At 39.3% G+C, this 26,675-nt stretch overlaps 1 protein-coding gene and 1 long non-coding RNA gene across 2 annotated transcripts in view; both read right to left on the bottom strand.

Annotated features, from left to right (window-relative positions):
* The window catches only part of LOC132106315 (uncharacterized), a 329,308-nt gene that overhangs the window by 121,552 nt on the left and 181,081 nt on the right, over positions 1–26,675 (bottom strand). The window lies entirely within an intron of this gene.
* The window catches only part of LOC132106313 (uncharacterized), a 77,403-nt gene that overhangs the window by 7,858 nt on the left and 42,870 nt on the right, over positions 1–26,675 (bottom strand). The window contains exon 2 of the long non-coding RNA XR_009424110.1: positions 9,307–9,472. This is a non-coding gene — a long non-coding RNA (uncharacterized LOC132106313). The remainder of the gene's footprint in view (positions 1–9,306; positions 9,473–26,675) is intronic.

The raw sequence follows: 26,675 nt of genomic DNA, 5'->3' as shown, positions 1-26,675 counted from the left end.
CAATACGAAATACCTCTAGTTTTGTTTTCCTCCAGCTGCGCTCCATTTTTCGGGCTGCTCTCTTTAGGGTGTGAGTATGCTCATTATACCATGGTGTCAAACTGTTTTCCTTAACCTTCCTTAAGCGTAAAGGAGCAACTTTATTTAAAGTGCTAGAAAAGAGAGAGTCCATAGTTTCTGTTACATCATCAAGTTGTTCTGAGGTTTTGGATATGCTAAGGAATTTGGATACATCAGGAAGATAACTTAAAAAGCAGTCTTTTGTGTTAGAAGTGATGGTTCTTCCATACTTGTAACAAGAAGTAGAATTTACAATTTTGGCTATATGAATTTTGCAAAGAACTAAATAATGATCTGAGATATCATCACTTGGCTGAATAATTTCAACACCATCAACATCAATTACATGTGACAGTATTAAATCTAGAGTATGATTTCGACAATGAGTAGGTCCTGAAACGTGTTGTCTAACACCAATAGAGTTCAGAATGTCTATAAATGCTGATCCCAATGCATCGTTTTCATTATCAACATGGATATTAAAATCACCAACTATTAAAACTTTATCTGCAGCCAGAACTAACTCGGATGTAAAATCACCAAACTCTTTAATAAAGTCTGTATGGTGCCCTGGTGGCCTGTATACAGTAGCCAGTACAAACATAACAGGGGATTTATCATTAACATTTGTTTCTTTGGATAATGTTATATGAAGTACCATTACTTCAAACGAGTTATACTTGTAGCCTGCCCTCTGAGAAATCCTGAAAACGTTGTTATAAATTGAAGCAACACCTCCACCTTTGCCTTTTAGATGTGGCTCATGTTTATAACAGTAATCTTGGGGGGTGGACTCATTTAAAATAATGTAATCATCAGGTTTTAGCCAGGTTTCTGTCAAACAGAGTACATCTATATTATGATGAGTGATCATATTATTTACAAAAAGTGTTTTCGTAGAAAGGGATCTGATATTCAATAAGCCAAGCTTTATCATTTGTTTATCCATATTGCTTCTGTTTTTTTATTTGTTGAACCTCAATTAAATTGTTAATCTTAACTTGGTTTGGACGTTTTTTGTATTTTCTAGTTCGGGAAACAGGCACAGTCTCTATAGTGTGATATCTACGTGAAAGAGTCTCTATGTGCTGAGAATTAACTGACCTCTGTGACGGGAGGCAGCTAGCAGACGGTCGGTTTAGCCAGCTTCCTGACCTGGGCCCCAGTTAGTCAAGTATAAACACTAAGACTATTTGCCATATTTCTAGAGAGAAGAGTGGCGCCACCCCAGGAGGGATGAAGACCATCTCTTTTAAACAGGTCAGGTCTGCCCCAAAAGCTCGTCCAATTGTCTATGAAACCTATGTTATCCTGTGGGCACCACTTAGACATCCAGCCATTGAGTGATGACAATCTGCTATGCATCTCATCACCACGGTAAGCAGGGAGGGGACCAGAGCATATTACAGTGTCTGACATCGTGCTTGCAAGTTCACACACCTCTTTAATGTTATTTTTAGTGATCTCCGACTGGCGAAGTCGAACATCATTAGCGCCGGCATGAATAACAATCTTACTGTATTTACGTTTAGCATTAGCCAGCACTTTTAAATTTGCCAAGATGTCAGGCGCTCTGGCTCCCGGTAAACATTTGACTATGGTGGCTGGTGTCTCTATATTCACGTTCCGTACAATAGAATCACCAATAACTAGAGCACTTTCATCAGGTTTCTCAGTGGGTGCATCACTGAGTGGGGAGAACCTGTTTAATGTTTTGATCGGAACAGAAGAGCGGTGTTTTGACCCACAACTACGCTGCCTCACCGTCACCCAGTTGCCCTGCTGCTGGGGCTCTGTTTCCGGAACCGAACAATGTACAGGAATCCCTGAGCTAGACGCATCCAAAGCCGTATCTAGAGCCCTAACATTCTTACTGTCCTCAATTAAAGTTTGGATGCGTGTCTCTAATTCTGAAATCTTCTCTGTCAGCCTAACTATTTCCCTGCATTTATCACATGTGAATCCCTCATCAGCAACAGAGATAGATAAACTGTACATGTGGCAAGAGGTGCAAGTAACAATGACGGGAGAAGCCATTACTCACCGTGCTTGATGAAATATTCTTACTGCGGTTGTTTGATGAACTTGTGAAAAACTAGAGCGAGGGAGAGGAGAAAAGATAACAGCGATAGGTTCGAATGAAAACGCTAATGACAAGCTAACGAGTGCTAACGCTTTGCAGGTGTACTGCACTCGCGGATATAAAATAAAAGTGAACGATCAAAGTTAATCTGATAAGATTGATCGATAATATCAGAAATATGGTGTGAATTAAGTTATATTTTACCACTTTAAAAAACAGAGAGTGATAGTAAGATAAAGATTCTAGAGAAAAAATAAAATAAGAACAGCTTTAACAAGAGGAGCTATAACACAGCAACACACCTACCTCACACAATTAACAAAATAGTACATTTTCTGTTCAAAACCACATATAGACAATTACAGTCAAAATATAGTTGATGGCATTACAGAAAAAACCACAACTAGATCCTAGTGAACTGGCAAATTATAGACCCATTTCAAATCTTCCATTTATGTCTAATATTTTAGAAAAAGTTGTATCTGCTCAATTGAGCTCCTTCCTGCAAAAAAAAAAAAAGATCTGTATAAAGAATTTCAGTCAGGTTTCAGGCCCCAACATAGCACAGAAACTGCACTTGTTAAAATTACAAATGACTTGCTTCTTGTGTCAGATCAAGGCTGCATCTCATTGCTTGTTTTACTTGATCTTAGTGCTGCGTTAGACACCATAGATCGTGACATACTCATAGATCGTTTAGAAAACTATACAGGTATTCAAGGGCAGGCTCTAAGATGGTTTAGATCCTACCTGTCCGATCGCTACCATTTTGTTTATTTAAATGGGGAGTCATCTCATTTATCACCAGTAAAATATGGAGTGCCACAAGGATCTGTCCTAGGTCCTCTTCTATTTTCAATATACATGTTGCCCCTTGGTAATATTATTAGAAAATACAGGATTAGTTTCCACTGTTATGCTGATGATACTCAACTATATATCTCAACGAGACCAGATGAAACTTCTAAATGATCTAAGCTAAGAGAGTGTGTCAAAAATGTAAAAGATTGGATGACCAATATTTTTCTCCTATTAAATTCGGATAAGAAAGAGATATTACTTATTGGACCAAAAATCAGTACACAAAATCTAGTAGACTACAGTTTGCAACTAGACGGATGCACTGCTACTTCCTCTACAGTCAAAAATCTGGGTGTTATATTAGACAGCAGCTTGTCTTTTCAAAACCATATTTCCCATTACAAAAACAGCATTCTTCCATCTTACAAACATTGCCAAGATACAAAACATGTTACCTGTTTCTGATGCAGAAAAGCTAGTTCATGCATTCATGACCTCTAGACTGGACTATTGTAATGCACTTCTAGGTGTTTGTTCTGCATCTTCAGTAAACAAGCTACAGGTAGTCCAAAATGCAGTGGCTAGAGTCCTTACCAGGTGAAGAAAATATGATCATATTACCCCAATTTTAGAGTCTCTGCACGGGCTGCCTATTCAGTTCCGTATCAGTTACAAATTATTATTACTTACCTATAAGGCCCTAAATGGTTTAGCTCCAGCGTACCTAACTAGCCTTCTACCACGCTACAACCCATCACGCTCCCTAAGGTCACAAAACACTGGACTTTTGGTAATTCCTAAGATAGCAAAGTCCACTAAAGGAGGTAGAGCTTTTTCGCATTTGGTTCCCAAACTCTGGAATAGCCTTCCTGATAATGTTTGGGGTTCAGACACACTCTCTCGGTTTAAATCTATATTAAAAACACATCTCTTTTGCCAAGCATTCGAATACTGCATCTCATAGTGACTGTAGTTGTATCTGATCAAATGCGCATTATTATTCTTTAGCTGTCAGGGCTCAGGTTTGATCTGTCTCTCGCTCCTGCTGGAGCCTTTGTTTTTGTTTCTGTTTGCACGTGCCGGCCAAGATCAGCTGTTCGCATTTTGCGATCGACGTGGTTGTGTACGTGTTGATTTGTTTTGTTTTTCACTTGCGCGTGCCAGCCGCATTCAGTTGATTGCGCTTTGCAATCAGCGCGGTTGTGTATGCGTTCTCAGCTGTTTGTCATTTCCTCATTTATTTTTTCCTTATTTAAATCTCATGTTTTCTCTTTGTCTTTGCCAGTGTGTTTTGTTGTTGATGCTTTTTATGCGTTTCTTGTTTTGATTCATCAGTTATAGTTTTGTATTTTCTTTCTCAGTTTCTCTTTTTTTTCTGCTCAGTTATTTCAACTGCTGTCTGGATTGTCTATGCTCCTTGACCAGTGGTCTGTTCATCGGGACTTTTGCATTGTTTGCTCTGGATTATTATCTAGATTTGTGGATCTCTCTAAATCTGCCTGGGCTATCATCTTTAATGACCATCGCCTGATACTGACTACCGCTCGCCTGGAACATATCTGTTTGGACTCTGATCTCCTCTATTGAGTTCTGGGATTGTGGATCTGGAATTCAGCAGTTCGAATTATCACTGGATAAAACTCTTGTTGCATTTCTACTGCATCTGGGTCCTTCATTTCAGCAACACCTGACATTAGCTTGGGTTAAACTAATTAATTTTAGTTTGTTGTAACAGCAGCTATGCTAATGATGTCTCTATTTGTTCCTCTGTTTTGCCACGGAATTTATTTTGTTTTTTTATCCATTGATGTGCTTGCCAGGTCAAACCCTGGGTCATCTACATGATTTCATGTGGGGTCTGATAAACCCAACTCTATGACACTCTGTAAGAAATCAGTGTCTGTAATGTGTAAGTGAGTTTCAATTTGTAGGTAATGTAACCATTTTACATGTAAAGTAGCACATGAAAAACCCTCTCATCCTCATAATCCTTGATTTCATTTACTGCTAGAATGATCAAACATTAATATAGGCTAAGTGGTACAGTCAGTATTTGGGTTCCTCTAGTGTAGTTAAAGCTTGATGATCTGATCTTAATATAAATTTCGTTTTAATTTTGTACCCCACAGATTAATGACACAGTCCTAAATTTGTGGCTATTCAGCAATCATTGTTTTATGTTCCCTGTGATCTTCACACATTCTGATTTTTCTAGGGTTCAGTTTTTTGTCTGACTAACAGGCGATTGTTATGTTTTTTGATATTTATTTTCTGGGTCCTAATGTTAAAGGGATAGTTCACCCCAAAATTAAAATGACTAAAATAAATATTTTAAAATTATTAAAACACAAATTAAAATCACATGTTGCTCCAAACCTGTCTTTGATTTGTAGTAAAGTACTTTACCTGTCTCTCTCTACTTTCATTGTAGAATAAAGGCATTAAAAATCATCTCCTCTATACAACAGCACTCCAAAACAATGTGGTGGGACCTGTGTCCTTTTGTGAAGGTCTAATTATTTGAGGAAATTTAAATAGCAGCAGCCATTTTCAACCATTCTGAGCTATAAATAATTATAAGAGCAATTAATTGTGGTCCTCACTTACAAAGCCAAAGGATATAAATATAGATAAAAAATACACATTACTTGATTCAATTTGACTCAACTTAATCAGAATATTCAGATTGTCACCACAGGGTTGCAATATCTGTAAATCAATCATGGCACATATAGGATAGTAACAACAAACAACTCTTAAACATTGTTACTAAGTATAAAAAAACGAAAATTTGTAAGCAAATTAATAATTATATTGTAACAAAGTAACAAAATAGCAATACTTTCTTCACAAAATTTAACTCTGAATGTCTTGATGTGTTATGGTATTTTGAAGCTTTTACTTTAAAGTATTTCACAAATTTGATATTCAGAGTACTTTAGCATGTCAATAAATAATATTATAACAGTGTAACAATAAAGGTAAGAGAAACAATCTAGCTATATATAGACATGTTCATTCGGTTTGATAGCTTTGTTTGTTAGCTTTGCAAGCTCTATTCAGAGACATTATGAAAAATGTGACATCTTTGAAAGTTTTAGTTAGGGCAATAACAAATATGACCTTTTAAACTATAGCTCAGGGAGATATATATATATATATATTTCTCTTAACAGAAAAGAATAAGCAACACTTGATCTAGAAGTGTGTTTAAAGTAACAAATACATTTTTTGTTTACATAGACATGACTATGATTTGGCAAAAAACATCTGTTCAGATAAATTAGATTAGTTTGGTCCTGCATTTCTATAAATTACAGTACAATTTCATACCCGTACATGTATTCAAAGGCTTTTTTCCCAACAATATTCACCTCTAATGTGTTAATGTGATACTGTAGCCAAAGTCCAAAATGAACAACCTCTCAATGATCCACATCATACTATCATACTATATAAGAGATGAATCTCTATCTTTCAGTGAAATTGGTCCTGTCCATAAAACAAAACATGATTTAGTAATTTTTTCATTAAGGTGGTTTAATATTGGAAATATTGTACATGTGTCATAACATACAGTACACATCAGAAAATGAAGAGAAAAAATTAAATAAAAAGCATCTTAAATAAACTTCTGTTAGAGTCTTAAGTTAGCAACAGATGACATACTGTATCCTTAGTAGCCACATCCAGGCCAACTGGTAGAAAGACATCAGCTTGAAGGGACACAAGTGTTCTTTACTGCAAGTAATCAAGCATTCAGAAATAATCCATAATGTATTTCAAAGCCTCTGTACTTTTCTCTTACAGAGACATCTATGCGGATTTGCAGTAAATAGGTGCTTTTTATTCTGCTTGTTATATTTCAAGAAACAGATCATTTTAAGACTGAATTTGGTGTTGTTTGCAGATGTAAGCATGGTATTCTCATCATGGTCCGTAGGAAAAGAAACATATTTTATCAGAATTCTGCAATATAGTCCATTTTCAAAGGTCCTACATATGGCAATATAGAATGCACTTTATAGCATGTCAGAAGCAGCATTTAATTCATTGAAAAAAAGCCTTATATACATATAGTACAAAACGTAATAGTTGACAGTAAGGGTCACATAGTTAACATGAGCAACACAGTTGACACAACCGAACATTATTTAATTTGTAAATAAATTTACTACACTGAATTAATGACAAAATATGACGTGTTCTATGCCTGTGATTAATATACTGAGTAACATATTTGATTTATTTTTTGGCTGTAACTTCGGCATTAGGCCTTGCATGGCTAGTGCCTTAGACTTCACTGATGTGAAGGAACTAACATTTTTACATTTCCTAGCAAAGTACAATATACTTTCATTACATGTGCATTTTGAAACCTAAACATACTGTTTGAAAAAGCACACATTAAGTAAATACATAAAAGCTGTTGATTTGAAACATGGTAATAAGGATACAAATTATAAATAATGAATAAAGATATATAAATAATAATAATATGTTTATAAATTAATACAAATTGGATCCAAATATCAAAACATGTTCTTTTCCCTTGGGAAAAAAAAGCATATTTTGAAGAATATATTCCAAAATAAAATCAATCATATATGTATCAATCTGTATATATATATATATACAGTACAGACCAAAAGTTTGGAAACATTACTATTTTTAATGTTTTTGAAAGAAGTTTCTTCTGCTCATCAAGCCTGCATTTATTTGATCAAAAATACAAAAAAACAGTAATATTGTGAAATATTATTACAAATTAAAATAATAGTTTTGTATTTGAATATACTTTTAAAAAATAATTTATTCCTTTGATGGAAAGCTGTATTTTCAGCATCACTACTCCAGCCTTCAGTGTCACATGTAACATCCAGTCTATCACATGATCATTTAGAAATCATTCTAATATTCTGATTTATTATGAGTGTTGGAAACAGTTCTGCTGTCTAATATATTTAATGAATAAAAGGTTAAAAAGAACTGCATTTATTCAAAATAAAAATAAATTCTAATAATATATATTCTAATAATATATTTTCTTTACTATCACTTTTTATCAATTTAACACATCCTTGCTGAATAAAAGTATTTATTTTATTTAAAAAAAGAAAGAAAAAAAATTACTGACCCCAAATTACTGACCAGTAGTGTATATTGTTATTACAAAATATTTATATTTTTAAAACATAGCTTCTTTTTTTTTTTTTTTACTTTTTCTTCATCAAAGTATCCTAAAAAAGTATCACATGTTCTGAAAAAATAATAAGCAGCAGAACTGTTTCCAACTTTGATAATGAATCATCATATTAGAATGATTTCTAAAGGATCATGTGATACTGATCCTAAAAATTCAGCTTTGCATCACAGAAATAAATTATAATTTAAAGTAAAATAAATTTAAAAACAATTATTTTAAATTGTAATAATATATCACAATATTACATTTTGTTTTCTGTATTTTTGATCAAATAAATGAAGGCTTGATGAGCAGAAGAAACTTCTTTCAAAAACATTAAAAATAGTAATGTTTCCAAACTTTTGGTCTGTACTGTATGTATATATATATATATATATATATATATATATATATATATGAATTAGTGCTGTCAAATGATTAATCGCGATTATTCACATCCAAAATAAATGTTTTTAATTTCAGAATAAATGTGTGTGTACTGTGTATATTTATTATGTATATATAAATACACACACATGCATGTATATAAGAAAAATAATTTATGTTTATATTTTAAATATAGTATAAATTATAAGATTATAAATATAAACGTAAATATTTTTGAAAAATATACTATATGTGTATGTATTTAGAAATACATAATAAATGGACAGTACACACACATACATCATGTTTTATTTTGGATGTGATTATTCGTTCGACAGCACTAATACAAATATTTATTTCTTATATTATAATATTAGATAAGCACTCAAGTATACAGCAAATAAAATTATTGTGCACACATATGTGACACACAATTTCAGCAAATGCCATTCTAAACACCATCACTGTTGTTGATGAGAGGTACTATGGCTTTTCCCCTGTCTAAGAAAGGAGGGATTTTCTTTGCCTAACAGTATTTTATCTCTCAGTGTTCATAGGTGTCTGTTTTGTTGGAGAATAATATTGTTTTAGAAAAATATACATCAGGAAAAAAGCTTTAAAAAAAACAACAACCAAAAAAAAAAACAACTGAACATAGTTATCCAAAATCTACGTACACATGAACGTCACTCTAAAACAGGCTGATATTGGACAGAGTGGGATTAATTCCCTCTTAGAAATTTTTTTTCTACACAAACTCCATGGCTTCAAAAAACACCTTTACTTTTACCTATTCAGTTCATAAAGGTGTCTGTCAGAAGTGCAGTATCAGTTATCATATGCTGGTCCCATACAAAAAACGATAAATACACAGGGTTTGAAGGCACAGGTTTCTGCAGAGGTTTTCAGAAGGTCTGAAGAGTCTGTTGTCATGATTATGGCTCCTCTTTTGGGATCTGTGACAGAGAAATATTTAAAAAGAAAAACATTATTATTATTATTGTCATCATCTTTTAAAGTTCTCTTTGAAATTCTCTTTTTTTCCCCTGTTGGACATATAATTCTGTCTATAGACAGCTATAAGCTGATGGCAAGTACATGACCTACAGTGGGAATTGATTTGGAACAAAGGATTTTAGTTGATGTTCACCAGTTTGTGTGTGTCTGTGTAAAAATACAAGCATTTGTGAACCATGACCTTTCTATCAGGTGAACATTTCCAGGAACTTGTTTTAATTAAAAACTTGACACCACCATTGAATCCTATAAAAGTTTGCTCACATTCTGAAATGTCCATCTTTACAAGAAAGAAAGAAAATGAAATAATTTAATAAAAAAAAGAAAACAGAAGCAAGAAGTAGCAAAAATAAACATAAGATATACAGTCTGAAAACAAGTCTTATCTCATGCGATAAAAAAAAAAAAAAAAAAAAAAGTAATATTTTTACTGGTATACATGACATTAATTTTGAAAATGTAATGATTTTCTGCAGCGTAAGACTTAATACAGTATCCCCTCTGAGCTTTGACCCATTAAACAAGCTAGCCTATGACTTATTTCAGTGCAGATCAGTGCAATTGTGCGACAGATAAGTGCACTGACCACTGTCACAGTGTCTGGGTTGTGTTCCCTGGGTTCCCACTAGGTGTCCTCAGTTCCCACGGTGTTTATCATATTATCACTTCCTGTCTCCTTATTTGGTCACCTTCCTCCTTGTTTAGTTAATTGATTGTTTCCCCACCTGTCTCCTGTTTCCCCATAATCCTTTTGTGTATTTATACCTGGTCTGTCTGAGTCTTAGTCACGGAGTCCTTGTTTAATGTTGTATATTAATTCATGTCCGTCAGTTCTTGCCCTTGCCTTGTCTTCGTTTGGTTTATGTTTGGATGGATGTTTTTGGTTACGACTCATGCCTGGACTGTGTATTCTCTTTGGATTACCCCCTTATTAAAGACGTACTCGCAATTGGTTCTCTCTCCTGTGTTTTCCGTAACACCGATCGTGACAGAAGGACTCCGTCACAGTAAGAACCAGCGGTATGTCTGCCTATGTCTCATCCCCAGCCATAGAGCGGGAGAGAGACGGTTTTGAGGGAACTCGCCTGGTGGTTTTCCGGGGGACCAGGGGAGGTCGCCGAGGAGGGAGTGGTCGAGAGGAGACCCAGCATCACTCTCAACCATGGCCTCCCTTCGACCCGGGTCTCGTGTGGGATGGATCAGAGCCACCGTCTCACCATGGCGGACGGAGAGAGGAGAGGAAGCGCACGTCCGCCACGGTGGCGCCACTGCCCATGATTGCCGCGAGTCCAGCGCCACGGTGCAAGATGGCCGCCAGCTCAGCGCCAACGCCCAAGAAGGCCGCTGACTCATTCTTGGATTATTTTGCTACGCTGTCCAAGATTCTAGAGATTCCCAAGACGGTCAACGTCAGGGCTGCTGAGCCAGCGCCTCAGCACAAGATGGCCGCCAGCCCAGCGCCACAGCACAAGATGGCTGCCAGCCCAGCGCCACAGCACAAGATGGCTGCCAGCCCAGCGCCACAGCACAAGATGGCTGCCAGCCCAGCGCCACAGCACAAGATGGCTGCCAGCCCAGAGCCACAGCACAAGATGGCTGCCAGCCCAGAGCCACAGCACAAGATGGCTGCCAGCCCAGAGCCACAGCACAAGATGGCTGCCAGCCCAGAGCCACAGCACAAGATGGCTGCCAGCCCAGAGCCACAGCACAAGATGGCTGCCAGTCCAGAGCCACAGCACAAGATGGCTGCCAGCCCAGAGCCACAGTACAAGATGGCCGCCAGCTTGGAGCCACAGCACAACATGGCCGACTCAACGCCTGAGTCTCCAGACAAGGTGTCACCGACTCGCCATCATAGAGGGCGGAGGAGGAGGAGACAGGCGTCTACCGTTCCTCAAAGCCCAGAGGACGTTCCCGAGGCGGTGCCCGATGCTGTTCCGGAGGCCGACGCGGTGCCCGATGCCGTTCCGGAGGCCGAGGCGGTGCCCGATGCCGTTCCGGAGGCCGATGCCGTTCCGGAGGCCGAGGCGGTGCCCGATGCCGTTCCGGAGGCCGAGGCGGTGCCCGATGCCGTTCCGGAGGCCGATGCCGTTCCGGAGGCCGAGGTGGTGCCCGATGCCGTTCCGGAGGCCGAGGCGGTGCCCGATGCCGTTCCGGAGGCCGAGGCGGTGCCCGATGCTGTTCCGGAGGCCGATGCCGTTCCGGAGGCCGAGGCGGAGGCCGATGCCGTTCCGGAGGCCGAGGCGGTGCCCGATGCCGTTCCGGAGGCTGAGGCGGTGCCCGATGCCGTTCCGGAGGCCGAGGCGGTGCCCGATGCCGTTCCGGAGGCCGAGGCGGTGCCCGATGCCGTTCCGGAGGCCGAGGCGGTGCCCGATGCCGTTCCGGAGGCCGAGGCGGTGCCGGAGGCCGAGGCGGTGCCCGATGCCGTTCCGGAGGCCGAGGCGGTGCCCGATGCCGTTCCGGAGGCCGAGGCGGTGCCCGATGCCGTTCCGGAGGCCGAGGCGGTGCCCGATGCCGTTCCGGAGGCCGATGCCATTCCGGAGGCCGATGCTGTTCCGGAGGCCGATGCTGTTCCGGAGGCCGATGCTGTTCCGGAGGCCGATGCTGTTCCGGAGGCCGATGCTGTTCCGGAGGCCGAGGCTGTTCCGGAGGCCGAGGCTGTTCCGGAGGCCGAGGCGGAGCCCGATGCCCGATGCCTCCGGCCCGATGCCGTTCCGGAGGCCGAGGCGGTGCCCGATGCCGTTCCGGAGGCCGATGCCGTTCCGGAGGCCGAGGCGGTGCCCGATGCCGTTCCGGAGGCCGAGGCGGTGCCCGATGCCGTTCCGGAGGCCGATGCTGTTCCGGAGGCCGAGGCGGTCCCCGATGCTGTTCCGGAGGCCGAGGCGGTGCCCGATGCCGAAGCGGGGCCCGATGCCGAGGCGGTGCCCAATGCCGTTCCGGAGGCCGAGGCGGTGCCCGATGCCGTTCCGGAGGCCGAGGCGGTGCCCGATGCCGTTCCGGAGGCCGAGGCGGTGCCCGATGCCGTTCCGGAGGCCGAGGCGGTGCCCGATGCCGAGGCGGTGGCCGATGCTGTTCCAGAGGCCGAGGCGGTGGCCGATGCTGTTCCAGAGGCCGAGGCGGTGCCCGTTCCCGATGCGGTGCCCGAGGCCACTCCCGCTCCGCCCTGGGGGACTCTGGCGTCGACCACGAGGACGTGGTGGTCCTCTGCTCCGCCCTGGGGGGCTTCTGCTCTGACCACACGGACATGGTGGTCTTCTGCTCCGCCCTGGGGGGCGCTTGCCCTGACTACACGGTTGTGGTGGTCTTCCGCTCCGCCCTGGGGGACTCTGGCGTCGACCACAAGGATGTGGTGGTCCTCTGCTCCGCCCTGGGTGGCTTCTGCTCTGACCACACGGACATGGTGGTCTTCTGCTCCGCCCTGGGGGGCGCTTGCCCTGACTACACGGTTGTGGTGGTCTTCCGCTCCGCCCTGGAGGACTCTGGCCTTGACCACAAGGGTGTGGTGGTCGTCTGCTCCGCCCTGGGGGGCTTCATGTTGTTTTTTCCTTTTGTTTTTGTGTTAATGTCTGTCCCTGTTCCTTTCTGTTAGTCTGGCCCTCCGTCCCTCCCCCTGAACCTCCTCCGGTCCTCCTCCCTCCTGGTCTCTGTTTTGTGTCTGTCTTGGAGCGTCTGGGAGCCACTCCGTAGAAGGGGGGTACTGTCACAGTGTCTGGGTTGTGTTCCCTGGGTTCCCACTAGGTGTCCTCAGTTCCCACGGTGTTTATCATATTATCACTTCCTGTCTCCTTATTTGGTCACCTTCCTCCTTGTTTAGTTAATTGATTGTTTCCCCACCTGTCTCCTGTTTCCCCATAATCCTTTTGTGTATTTATACCTGGTCTGTCTGAGTCTTAGTCACGGAGTCCTTGTTTAATGTTGTATATTAATTCATGTCCGTCAGTTCTTGCCCTTGCCTTGTCTTCGTTTGGTTTATGTTTGGATGGATGTTTTTGGTTACGACTCATGCCTGGACTGTGTATTCTCTTTGGATTACCCCCTTATTAAAGACGTACTCGCAATTGGTTCTCTCTCCTGTGTTTTCCGTAACACCGATCGTGACAGACCACCACCACAATTAAATAATTTAGCCATGGGTGTGTTTTGAGGCCAGCCAAACAGTGCACACTGATGCTGACCAATCTGAAATATTAGAGAGTGCGGCACACACCCGCTCTTGGAATCTTCCTCAAAGATAATCTGATGGGCTGGTCGGGTAGGCAGCGGTGCCAGATGGTGGCTGTAGTTATGAATGATGCCTTGGTCTTAAGTATTAAGTTGGATCAGTGTAATCCTGCACAGCATACGCAGAAGGCCTGCGGGCCTGATACATCGGGGACACACTTGCACACCCCAGTCACTCATTGATACACTTCTGATCTTCTTCTCCTGCATTCAGCTACATTCCTAATTTTCTTATTTATAGCCAGTCCCTTTCCTCATTTATCACTTAATCTGAAATACTTTCCTGGATCCAAATTTCAGGCTTGAAGAAACCCCCAGCACCTAAATTTCCTTCCTTATTTATTTATTAAGCACTTTTACACAACTTGTCATTGAACAAAGTGCTGTACAAACACATAAGCAATCATAAAAACATACATCATTAACACCACATATAAATAATGAAATAAACCCCTCAGTTTGATAACCTACAAAAGCAACTACTATACCCCATTGAATGCTAGAGCTAGGAGGTATTATTTAAGCTTATGTTTAAAAACAGTAAATGTACATTCCAATCTGATAGAAAGTGGTAGATCATTCCAGAGTTTAGGAGCTATCGCTACAAAAGCTCGATCTCCACTTCTCCGCTTTGTTCTTGGAGTCGTTAAAACCAACTGGTCAGCTGACCTCAAGGACTATTTTGGTTCATATTTCTCAATAAGATTTGCCAGGTACAACGGAGCCATACCATGCAGTGATTTATGAACAAAAATTTTAATTTTTAAATTTATTCTGTAGTCAATCGGTAGCCAATTTAAAGAGCTCAATACTGGGGTAATATGGTCTCGCTTACGAGTACCAGTCAAAAGTCTCGCAGCGGCGTTTTGAACTAGTTGTAAGCGTTTAATTAGTGACTTATTTATGCCGACATAAAGCGCATTGCAGTAATCTAGTCTTGTAAATATAAATGCATGAATGAGCTTTTCGAGATCACGAGTGGACAGGAATGGTTTCACTTTCGCTATTAATCTCAAATGATAGAAACAAGACTTAACGACAGAATAAATTTGTCTCTCAAACCTGAGATCACTGTCGAAAAGAACACCTAAATTCCAGACTAATGGCTTACAAAATGGGGGCTAAATCAACCCAGATCATCAAGATTATTTAGAACTCCAAACCACAGGACTTCAGTTTTCTCTTCATTTAGTTAAAAAAATGTAAAGATAACCATGATTTAATGTCATGTATACAATTACACAACAACTCTATTTGGTTCTTGCTGTCCTTTTTAGAGGGAGATAAATTTGCATATCATCTGCATAAAGTGAAAGGGGATTCCATGCTTGCTAAAAATTGACCCAAGGGGTAGCAAATACAAAGAAAACAAGATTGGGCCAAGAATGGACCCCTGTGGAACCCCACTGAGCAGAGAAGCAGGTTGTGAACGATCTCGACCAATATTTACAGAAAAGGTTCTATTTAAAAGAAAAGACTTGAACCATGCAAGTGTTTTACCTTGAATTCCTACTACATTTTCTAGACGTGAGAGTAAAATTGTCATGGTCAATGGTATCAAACGCAGCGCTAAGGTCCAGTAAAACAAGAACTGCTGAAGACCCTGAGTTGACTGCAGTCAGCAAATCATTTAAAACCCTGATCAAGGCAGACTCAGTACTGTGAAAAGCCCTAAAACCAAACCTGAAAAACTTCAAAGATATCGTTCTGAATCAAAAAGCTATTTATTTGATTCAAAACGACCTTCTCCAAAACCTTGGACGAAAAAGGTAAATTCGAGATTAGCCAATAATTTAATACAACAGCAGGGTCTATCTTATTTTTTTTTTTCAAAAGGGGCTGGACAAGAGCATATTTAAAATGTTTAGGAACAACTCCAGTTAAAAGACTATTGTTTATAATGACTAAAATACTGTGGCCAAGAACATCAAATGCTTCCTTTATCAATTTAGCTGGAATAATGTCTAATGAACAGTCAGTTAGTTTTGACTGCTTGATTACCTCAGCTAGTGACTGCAAAGAGATAATTTCAAAATGGTCAAATGTAACAAATGGTGGCGGAACAATAGAAGGATCAAACAAACTAAGTTTGATTGTAGTTTTAATGTCCGAGATCTTTTGGACAAAATAATCCAAAAAAGTCTCACAAGTAATCGGTGCCAGATGGAATGGCACATCTAATTTTGTATTAAAAACTGAATATTTATTAAAATATATATAAATATTTATTTTTTTAAAGCTTAACCTGCATGTCACTGGATATGATCAGGCTTAGGGCCAGATTTATTAACAGGTCAAATTAGCGCGAGAGTTCAATTCCAAAATGGCGCAGATGAGCGTGGAACTGACAACGTGCAAATTAAAGAACACAGATGCAATATCTCATTTACATATTGACCAACACAATATACCAAACGCACCGCAAAATAGCGTAGTTGCAAATAAGCAGGTGCGGGTGATCTACTTACAGACATGCTATTTTGGGTGTTAAATAATGGTGCAGAGACCAGTAATTTGATGAGCGCAAACATTAGTAAATTGTGGTGCATGTTTCATTTTAATACTCTCCTCCCATAAATTTTGCATCTGAAAGGGAAACTCCTAAATATTCTCTCCTATTCAATAAGGTCAGGCAGGGCCGGCTTTGCCGACAGGCCGCCTGGGGCGCCATCTGCTGGATGGGGCGCAAAATTGCAGAAAAAAAAAAAAAAAAAGTTAATTAAATGTATGTATCGTATTATGAAAGCTGCGCACACGCTGTACACTTTTACTGTGCACTGTCCACACACTGCTTGTATTTGTCCATTTCTTTTACTAGATTTACAATCCTAAAAAACGACTGAGTCACTCTGACAGGCAGCTGTCAAACTCAGCTCTCTCGCCTTGGGCACCAAATAACCTAGAGCCGGCCCTGAGGTCAGGCACAAAAATAACTGTGTCCACACCTTTTCAGCGCTTATTCTTCACTGCGCGTTTTTAATAAATACCGACAGTAGCCTACTATTTTAATGCAAAAAGATAGTTTGTGCTGTTGAAAGCTGTTAGTAAATCTGGTCTTTAGTGTTTTAAACAGGAAAAATAAAGATGCTAGTGAGAAAGTGGTAATTCTGTGACATTTTTTAAGGTTTCAGTGGGATCCCCAAAGTCAGAGCATATTTGGGTTCGTACCTGAAATCTCACTTTAAAATATCTATCAGTGTTTTTCATTATGGATAGAATATTTTTAATTAACGGTTGGTTAACAATCATTCGTTACATGCTTGACTAGCATATGTTACTGCAGTTTGTAATATTGCTCATCAGAGCTTTTGGAGATGTGTTCTGCTGAATGTACTTAATTTATCAAAAAAGAAAAAAAAAAGTTTTCTTTTGATATTTGATGGTTATAAAGGGTGAGGAGAACAATGTCACCTTTTTGTGCCCAGCTTCTGCAAATGTGTATTATTGCTTTCATAAATTGAAGTTTATTGGCAGTTGCTGACCAACAGGTTCAGGGTTGTAGGAAAAAATATAATTTAAACAAAAATGTAATTTATGCATTTAGCAGACATTTTTATCCAAAGTGACTTGCAATGCATTGGGGCTAACATTTTTTACCTATCATGCTCCGTGGGAATCGAACCCACATCCTTTTGCGCTGCTAATGCAATGCTCTACCACTGAGCCACAGGAACACAGAAAGGCTGTACTGCAGTGGTGGGATATGAACTGATGCCCCCGAAGAGACTGGAGACTCGAAAAAATATCGAATATAGTACCTCTTGAATTTGGCGACCAATATGTTCTGTAAGATTTAGCACCTCCTTTCAAGACAGAAAATCAGAGGCCCTATTTGGTAGATGCCAGTTATTAATAATCCTTTCCAGCTATAAATACTCATAAAGTGCATAAAACACAATGTGATTGTTATCCTATTTTGTATCAAATTCTTTATCACAAATATTATTCTACATGAAAGCAGCCCAGGCCCACACAATAGTACTGTAATGTGTTTCTCTTTTATTCACTTGTTCTCGGGTCACTGAGTCTTTAGAGAACAATGTTCTTACACGCTGTCATCTCATTCATCTTCACAAAAAGAGAAATCCCTTATTTCAGGATGAGAACAGCTGTTCCAGCTGCCAGAGGGGACCTCTGTGAAGCACTGCTCATGTGTGCTTTTAAGTCTACAATCTACAATAGGTGTTGCAAACTATGATTGAAGAAATTCTCACAATATTTGCACTGAAGACGGGTAATTACAAAAATTACATTGTCATGATACAGCAACAATTCCTGTGCTACATCACTGTTGAAATATTTTCAGACCATAGTCAAAGACACAATAGACATTCATAAAATAATATGGTCAGTTTTGATTCAGTTTAAGTGATTCTTTTACGTTAATTGTACACAATCTCAGATTTGAATATATATGGGTCAAAAATATCTACATCACAGAGGTAAAAAATAAAAAAAATGTCCTTTTCTCTCTCCCATGAGACTCTTGTTGTCAAATTCTGCTTCACTGAGTATTCTAGTTAGTTTACACTGCTTCAGTGGACACATGCACATAAACACTCTGACAGCACAGAAGGCACATGTCCACCAAAGCCCATAGCATCCACTGAGCTCCTGGCATTTGAAACTCCCAAAAATGAAGTCAGTGTAAATACATTCAAATTCAAATGTAAATAAATGAAAACTTCAGATTTTGAATGCTTTCATGTAAACAACTCAAGCATTATGACTGAAATTCATCAAATTAAATTTCAATGGATTGAAAAGAGAGGTATACAGTTGAAATAATTAGATCAACAGAGTGCAGAGTGCGTTGATGCATATGTTTGCATATGTGTTACATCAGATGAATGTGTTTATGTCCATGCGGTGGTAAAGCATTAAGCATGCATTAAAGTTCGTTTGGAATAGGTGTAATGCACATGTATAAGAAAATGTGAATTGCATTGCAGCGTTTAGGGTTCATATAAACAAAACTTTCAGAATTTGAAATTGGATTGGATTCATTCCGACTGAGGAAAATTAGTGCATATATAAACATACCTAATTTAGATTTGGGTGTCTCTTAAATTTAAAATTTAAGACATGCTGCCAAATAATCTGACATGGGATACATATACCTTAAAAAGAGAAGTGGACCGAGAACCAAAACCTGAGGAACACCTCTAGAAATTAAGTAGACACATTTAAAACATATTAAATTTAACTCACTTAGTAGGGGTTAGAGTTTGTGACTTAAAATTGATTGGTAGTTGTTAATGTTTATTTCCCTTTAATTAAATTAAATTCAATTATTTGTTTGGTCATAATCATTTCTTAAAATGAGAGGGTTGCATTTTTGAACTTGATGAATGCAGCTAATACTAAATATGTGTAAAAACTAAGAACATTGTAAGAGATTATTAGCTTTTTTACTGCCATGCTGTAACATTTTTTTTTAAATGATGTCAATTCCTGTATGTCATGATTTTAAGAAATGTTCCATTTTTGTAATAGGAGGAACGATGTGCAAAAATGCTGCATGAAATGTCTGTAATCCTTATTTTATTTTTGTCCCCTTTTCAGCATCAGCTAGTCAATGTCAATGTCACCTTTATTTATATAGCGCTTTAAACAAAATACATTGCGTCAAAGCAACTGAACAACATTCATTAGGAAAACAGTGTCAATAATGCAAAAAATGCGAGTTAAAGGCAGTTCATCATTGGATTCAGTTATGTCATCTCTGTTCAGTTAAATAGTGTCTGTGCATTTATTTGCAATCAAAGCTAGTCAACCCAGGGAACACCCACAGTCTATTCAAAGAGCATTTAATACTGCATATGCCATGTAAAAAATGACAAGAGCTGTGTAAAATCACAGTCTCCAATCTGATTATCTGACATGACATAAAACATTCCGGAAGTTAGGTATACAGATTTCCCTGGAGCAAGTTATGTTTGTAAGGTTTGAGGTTGAATAAGAACATGAACTGTTGGGGCAGTGCTTGTCTTCAGATAATTTACAGATGATAAGTAGCACAGTGGACCAGACTTTATGTATATGCTGGTTTTCATATACTGCATGTTGTGTTGATTTAATGAACATGATAGCTAATCTACACATAGCCCTTCCATTTGAAAGATGGCAGTTATACAAAATACCTTTTTTATTTTTATTATTTTGATGATTACCACTTTCTGTTGCATAACAAATTGACAACCTTTTGTATCTTAAAAATAATTAAAAATATATTCATAAATTAATATTCTTATAATAATTAGGTGACAAAAACATGAATGTAGCCAACCAATGTATTCATAATTTGTAGTAGTAGCTGGCTAGTCAGAGTTAAGTAGATGTAGGCAAGGATTGGCTAAAATCAACTGAACGTTATTTAAGTAAGCAGGCTATCTTTATATTCTTCGGAATAAATTGAAAACAACTGATACCATTAAAATGCGCACACACACATTAATTAATGTTTCTGTTTTACTAACAAATATTTTAAATATCTATGTAAAATCTGAATGCGTTGTACATGGTAAGTCGTGGCCTAGTGGTTAAAGAGTTTGACTCCTAACCCTATGGTTGTGGGTTCGAGTCTTGTGCCAGCAATACCACGACTGAGGAGCCCTTGAGCAAGACACCGAACCCCCAACTGCTCCCTGGGTGCTGCAGGATAAATGGCTGCCCACTGCTCTGAGTGTGTGTTCACTGCTGTGTGTGTGCACTTTGGATGGGTTAAATGCCGAGCACAAATTCTGAGTTTGGGTCACCATACTTGGCTGTATGTCATGTCACTTTCACATTGTCTACTGAAGTTTTGACTATATCCACTAGGTGGCACTATACAACTCTTCAAATCTTGTTTCCCCATAGTCCCCATCTGCTTTAACTGGAAACTCCACTATAAGTTTGCCTGCAGAAGTATTCGGTCTATGTGAGCGGACAATAAACAGTGTCCTCTCATTTATGTATTTTCATGACTTTGTTATTGTGGTGGACACAAAACTTGTTTTGAGAAGACTGTAGAAAAGAATAAAATAAAGACATTTGATATGAATATGATTCAGAGTGCTCTGACTCTGCCAAGCCTGTCAACTACTGCCGCCTACATGCGCCTATGGAAGGCAGATGAGCTGTGTAATCTATATTAAGATTGAAATGGCAGCGTCCACATCGACTTATTTTCCCTGGACTCTGCAGCATTAATGTGACCTCCATTTAATGATGCAAAGCAGATTAAAGACAGCTTTATGGGAAATCTCCAATGGAATGGTAGAAATTCATCTCTTTTTGCTGCACAACTAAGGTCAGTATTTATTGACGTGCTTTTAGGAAAAACATTTGCATATGATCTACATTATACTGCCTAAACTACTTCTATTGAACGTCTTTGGGAAGAATTGGAAAACCATAAAATCATGGCTGTTTTATCTGTCAATGCTGAGTTTAAAGGATTGACAACACTTGGTTTCAGCCAGGTCTATAATACTTTGAAAAGCTATCCACCAGCATTCCCATTCATCTGGGAAGAATTGCTCAGCTGGTGAATACAGCCCTCGAGGTACATGATGATGGATGATGCTGCCATCTTGGAAAAAGTTTTTTTTGTTTCTTTTTGTTTTTTTCTGAAGCTACTCTATAAACACCATGTGACTCTGCTGAGAGCCCTTCAACACATCAGTATCTCTAGTATCATGAAATGTATGGTCATATATCATATCAATTATTATAAGCAGTGATTAAATTAACCAACCAACCAACCAGTAAAATATAAATATAATTTTATTTTTATTTATTTATTTTATTTTTACAAAATCATATATCATACATACAGATTAACATAGACAATTGTATTGATTTTATACTGAGCTAGTTATACTTGTAAATACTAAAACCATAAACCCTCACAGAATTACATGTATATATATATATATATATATATATGTGTGTGTGTGTGTGTGTGTGTGTGTATAAGACACACACGTGTTCTCTGTCCAGGGAAAACAACATGTTGTCAGAAGCAAAACTTTAAGAAGTTTGGTTTGTCACTATAAGGCATGTGATATAAATGAGCTTTGTTTGTGTGTTTTAAGATGTTGTATGTGCTTCTATGTGTTTTGGTACATGGAGTCAGAAGAGCTTTTTCAAGTGTTTTGTGTGATTACTGTGCTGTAGAGTATGTGGGTGGACTTAAGTGGAGTGGGCTTGTGTCATATCACAACATGACATTATTCACACTGGACAATTACTCAACCACAATGTTTTTAGTCAAACAACACAAAAGGGTTCTGTAATAATAAATTATTTTCCTTAATATTCCATTATCAGGGATGTTTGGGTACATCTTATGTAATATATATAATATATATATATATATATAGTTAAACAGAGTAATATATTAAAAGCATATCGGGCAGTAGGCATAGAAGCTTTCTAGCATATTGCATTTAATTACTATATATATATATATATATATATATATATATATATATATATATATATATATATATATATATATATATATATATATATATATATATATATATATATGTGTGTGTGTGTGTGTGTGTAGAAATATAAAATAATGATAAGAATAACAACAATAATCAAAACTCAGAGTAATGTATTCAATTAATGGGAATTCGGGGGTAACTGTCTGTGCATAATTCACATTTTAAACTTTCTTCAATGTTTGTTGTGTGGCTATGAATAAAACATTTTACTGTATTAAATCTGTAAATCTGTAGTTTTTGTGCAGTTCAATTTATAACTAACTGTATTGTGAAGAATTGAAAGGATATTCATAGCCTGTAAAATCTAAATTTGATCTTGGTCTTTATCTGTTGTTGTTTTCATAGAATTGTATTCTCTCACAAACCTGACTTGAAATTGAACTAGGTAGACATGCACTGGACTTTATGCTCTTTATGTTCATTGTTTATAGCTGCATAAATCTGTCAGCTTCCCAAAGGATCTACACTAGCAACACAATTGACAAAACATAATTTGAAGGGCATTTCAAGAAATATTGCTGGCAGTTTATTAGAATGTCATAGAGACTTTAGGACTTTTCAAAAGTCAAGAAATTCCAACTGCCAAGCACAACTAAGAAACCGCATATGACCTCAAAGGGAACATGGGATGCAAAATTCACTTTTGCATGGTGTTTGCATATAAATGTGCCTTAGTGTGTGGACACAACCACCTTAGAAAAAAAAATAAAAATACATTCACTTCAACAGTCTCAATTATCAATTCATTTAGGCCCAATCCCAATTATATTTTATATCCCTTCCCCTTCTGTCACGCTGTCTGGTCTCTGTTTCCCTGAGTCTCCACTAGTGGTCTCACTTCCCCATAGGCACCTCACCGTAGGCACTACAATTCCCACAAAGCCTTGTCCCTTCATCACAGTAATTGCACTCCTGTTAATTGCACTCAGGTGTCTTCACTTGATAGTCATTACCCTGCCTATATTAACCGGTCTTTTTCTGTTTGTCTTCATGGAGTCCTTTCATTCTGTCACCCAGTTTCCTCGCCTTCCGAGTTTCCTGTTCCAATTCCTATTCCTGTTGTTTGTTTGGATTGATTTCTGGTTTTGACCCCTGCTTGTTGGATTCTGATTTGAATTACCCATTAAATACCACAATGCGTTTGGATCTCTCATCTCCTGGGTTTCCCTGGGTTCCGATCGTAACAGAAGGACTCCATTAATGTCGAGATCCAGCGGTGTGGGACTCATTCCCGCTCCCCAGCCGGTATGGTGAAGCGTAGGGCAAAGTTCTTAAGATTAACCACCCTCCGCCAAGAGGGGAATGAGGTGGGTGCTATGGCACATGTGTTCTGGACCCTGGCGGATGGTATGGGATACAATGATGCGGCCCTAAAGGACATTTTTTAACACCGGTCTGGATGACCCGGTGCCTCGAAGGGAAATGGACCAGTTGGACGCTTTTAATTTCTGAGAGTTTGTGTTCTACCTACAACATCGGTCTCCGTGGAATACCACAGCTCACACCGCCAGCCCAGCGCCACGGTGCAAGATGGCTGCCAGCCCAGCGCCACAGCATAAGGTGGCCGCCGGTCCAGCGCCTCTGCACAAGATGACAGCCACAGTTGACCCTCCAGAGTCGGGTCAGGTTCCTGTTGACCCTCCAGAGTCGGGTCAGGTCACCGTTGACCCTCCAGAGTCGGGTCAGGTCACCGTTGACCCTCCAGAGTCGGGTCAGGTCACCGTTGACACTCCAGAGTCAGGGCAAGTCACCGTTGACACTCCAGAGTCAGGGAAAGTCACCGTTGACACTCCAGAGTCAAGTCAAGTCACTGGTGATCTTCATGGGCAAAGTCAAGTCACCAGTGTTCTTCATGGGCAAAGGCAAGTCACCATTGATATTCATGGACAAAGGCAAGTCACCATTGATCTTCATGGGCTAGTGCAAGTCACCATTGATCTTCATGGGCAAGGGCAAGTCACCAATGATCTTCATGGGCAAAGTCCAGTCACCAGTGTTCTTCATGAGCAAGGTCAAGTCACCGACTATCTTCATGGGCAAAGGCAAGTCACCATTGATCTTCATGAACAAATGCTAATCACCATTGATCTTCATGAGCAGAGTCAGGTCACCAATGATCTTCATGAGCAGAGTCAAGTCACCAATGATTCCTGAATCCAGTCTAAACACCACGGTATTACCTCTATATAGTCACGGTATAGTCTCTCTACGCCTCTGCGGAACTACCAGAGCCTCCCCACGTCTCTGCGGAACTACCAGAGCCTCCCCACGTCTCTGCGGAACTACCAGAGCCTCCCCACGTCTCTGCGGAACTACCAGAGCCTCCCCACGTCTCTGCGGAACTACCAGAGCCTCTCCATGTCTCGGCTGAACTACCAGAGCCTCTCCTCGTCTCTGCGGAACTTCCAGAGCCTTGTCACGTCTCAGCCGAACTCTCTGAGTGCTCGACTGATCCTGTCGTGGCCACGGAGGCCACCCTTAACTTGTTCATGTTCTCCGTTTCAGACTTGCCTAACCAGACTTGCTCTCCTGTGTCATCGATCCCACTGTGGTGGTCGTCTGCGCCGCCCGGGTGGTGGGCTTCTGCTGACGCAAAAGGCTTATCGTCATGATTAAATTATATATTGAGCAATAATATTGCCATTATTGCATATATGTTGGGGTGTGATTTTTCAATGTAAAACACTATTTACACATTTATGAACAGGTAAACAAACCCCTGCCCCTAAACCTACAATTTGTCAATAAGACACAATATATAACAGGCAGATACAACTACCATAATAATTTGTTTAAAAAAGTATTAATATTCCAAATCTTTTGAGGGAAAGCGATTGATTTGTTAGATGAATAGACGAGATCGCAGTCTCTGTCCGCTGTGAATATTCTTCCTGTGTGCTGCCTCTGCTCAAAATTAAAAAATGCCGCCAGAAGAAGCCTTACGTCAGCCATTGGCTTTTGTGTGTCCTGTGACCGATTGCGTCATGCTACGTGAGTATCTTTTTGAATGAGATGTGATGTGAGCGCGTTAACAGAGTCGGATCATTTTAAGCGATTAAAACCTTATGTTTCACTTTATTCTTCGCATAAAGGTATCGTATGGCTTCAAAAGACTTGGAATGAAACAACATGTTTGTAATGCTTTTATACTGCTTGTTTATGGTTGGTTTTTGCAATAAATACCTGTGACTGTACTTTTATTTACCTGTTACATGTTTTATAATGTTCAAAAGTGGGTAGGTTTATGGTAGGGGTGGGGTTACATGCTCCAATGAAAGTATACATTTATATAAAATTATTTATATTTAATACAAATGCATTAAAACCATTAAATTAAGACAAACAGCTGAAAACAATAGAGGACCCTGTGCTTTGAAAAACTGTCCTGTCCAAGCATCAATATATGACGAGTTGGAGTGAGTCTGTGTTGCATTTGTGTTGTTTTCAGTACCTTAAAAACATATTAATGGTTAAACTCTAATAACACTGTAATCCGCACAAAGTGGGCAACAATATGTGAGCAGCATGTATGTACATGATTGTGTTTTTGAGAAATCAACCTTTATGCATGGTTAGTGAAAAACAAAATGTTTTAAATCACTTGAATAAGGCCGTAAAACACATACAGAACATTGTTTCACAGGACTTTTGAAAACTGGATCTTGTAGCCTAGAGTTTTTTATTCGAAATTATGTGAAAATCATCTTGTTTGCTCGCTTGCTTGTATATTTTTTGTTTGTAGTTATTTAGAATATATTACACTTAATAACACAGAAGACACAATCAGGGCAAAACTGTGCAAATAGTAAAAAAGAGTGCAAGATAAAAATGGTGTAAGGTTTGTAGAAGCCTACTAACCTACTCTCTCACATAGTACACAGAATTAATCACCTATACATCTTTGTGCCACTCTAGGAAACAGTTCCTTTTCAGGTGAACACACAAGTGAACATCACATGGATGGCATTTCCAAGGAGTGTCCTGCCTCTTACCATGCTTTGCTTTGCAAAGCACACAGGTCCGGCGACCAGTAGAGGCATCTGAGACCTACTCAGCTTCTTGAAAAGGCAGATGGAACTGTTGTTAGCAATTACCAGAAGATTGATAACTGATAATAAATTGCATCACTGATAAGAATGGACGTGCATATATTTCTGTTGATGGGCCACTTATCTGAGACATTTACAGCTTTCTGATACATTTAATCCTCGAGCGATTGCGAACACCAATAGACGGGTATACCGCATTTAAAACATTTATCACATCAGATATTTGCGAACAAAAGCTAAGTTGGTGAACAATTTTACCATTTGGAAAAACATAGTCTAAACAATACAAAATAAAAAAAAAAATAAAAAAAAAAAAAAGTTGTAAGTGTCAACTGAGATTTATACAACAACTGACAGCTGAATAGGATATG

Source organism: Carassius carassius, chromosome 26 (genome assembly GCF_963082965.1).
Source record: "Carassius carassius chromosome 26, fCarCar2.1, whole genome shotgun sequence".
NCBI classification, from domain to species: Eukaryota; Metazoa; Chordata; class Actinopteri; order Cypriniformes; family Cyprinidae; genus Carassius; species Carassius carassius.
The sequence above is the reverse complement of the archived record's forward strand: the minus strand, read 5'-3'. Positions and strand labels throughout refer to the sequence as shown.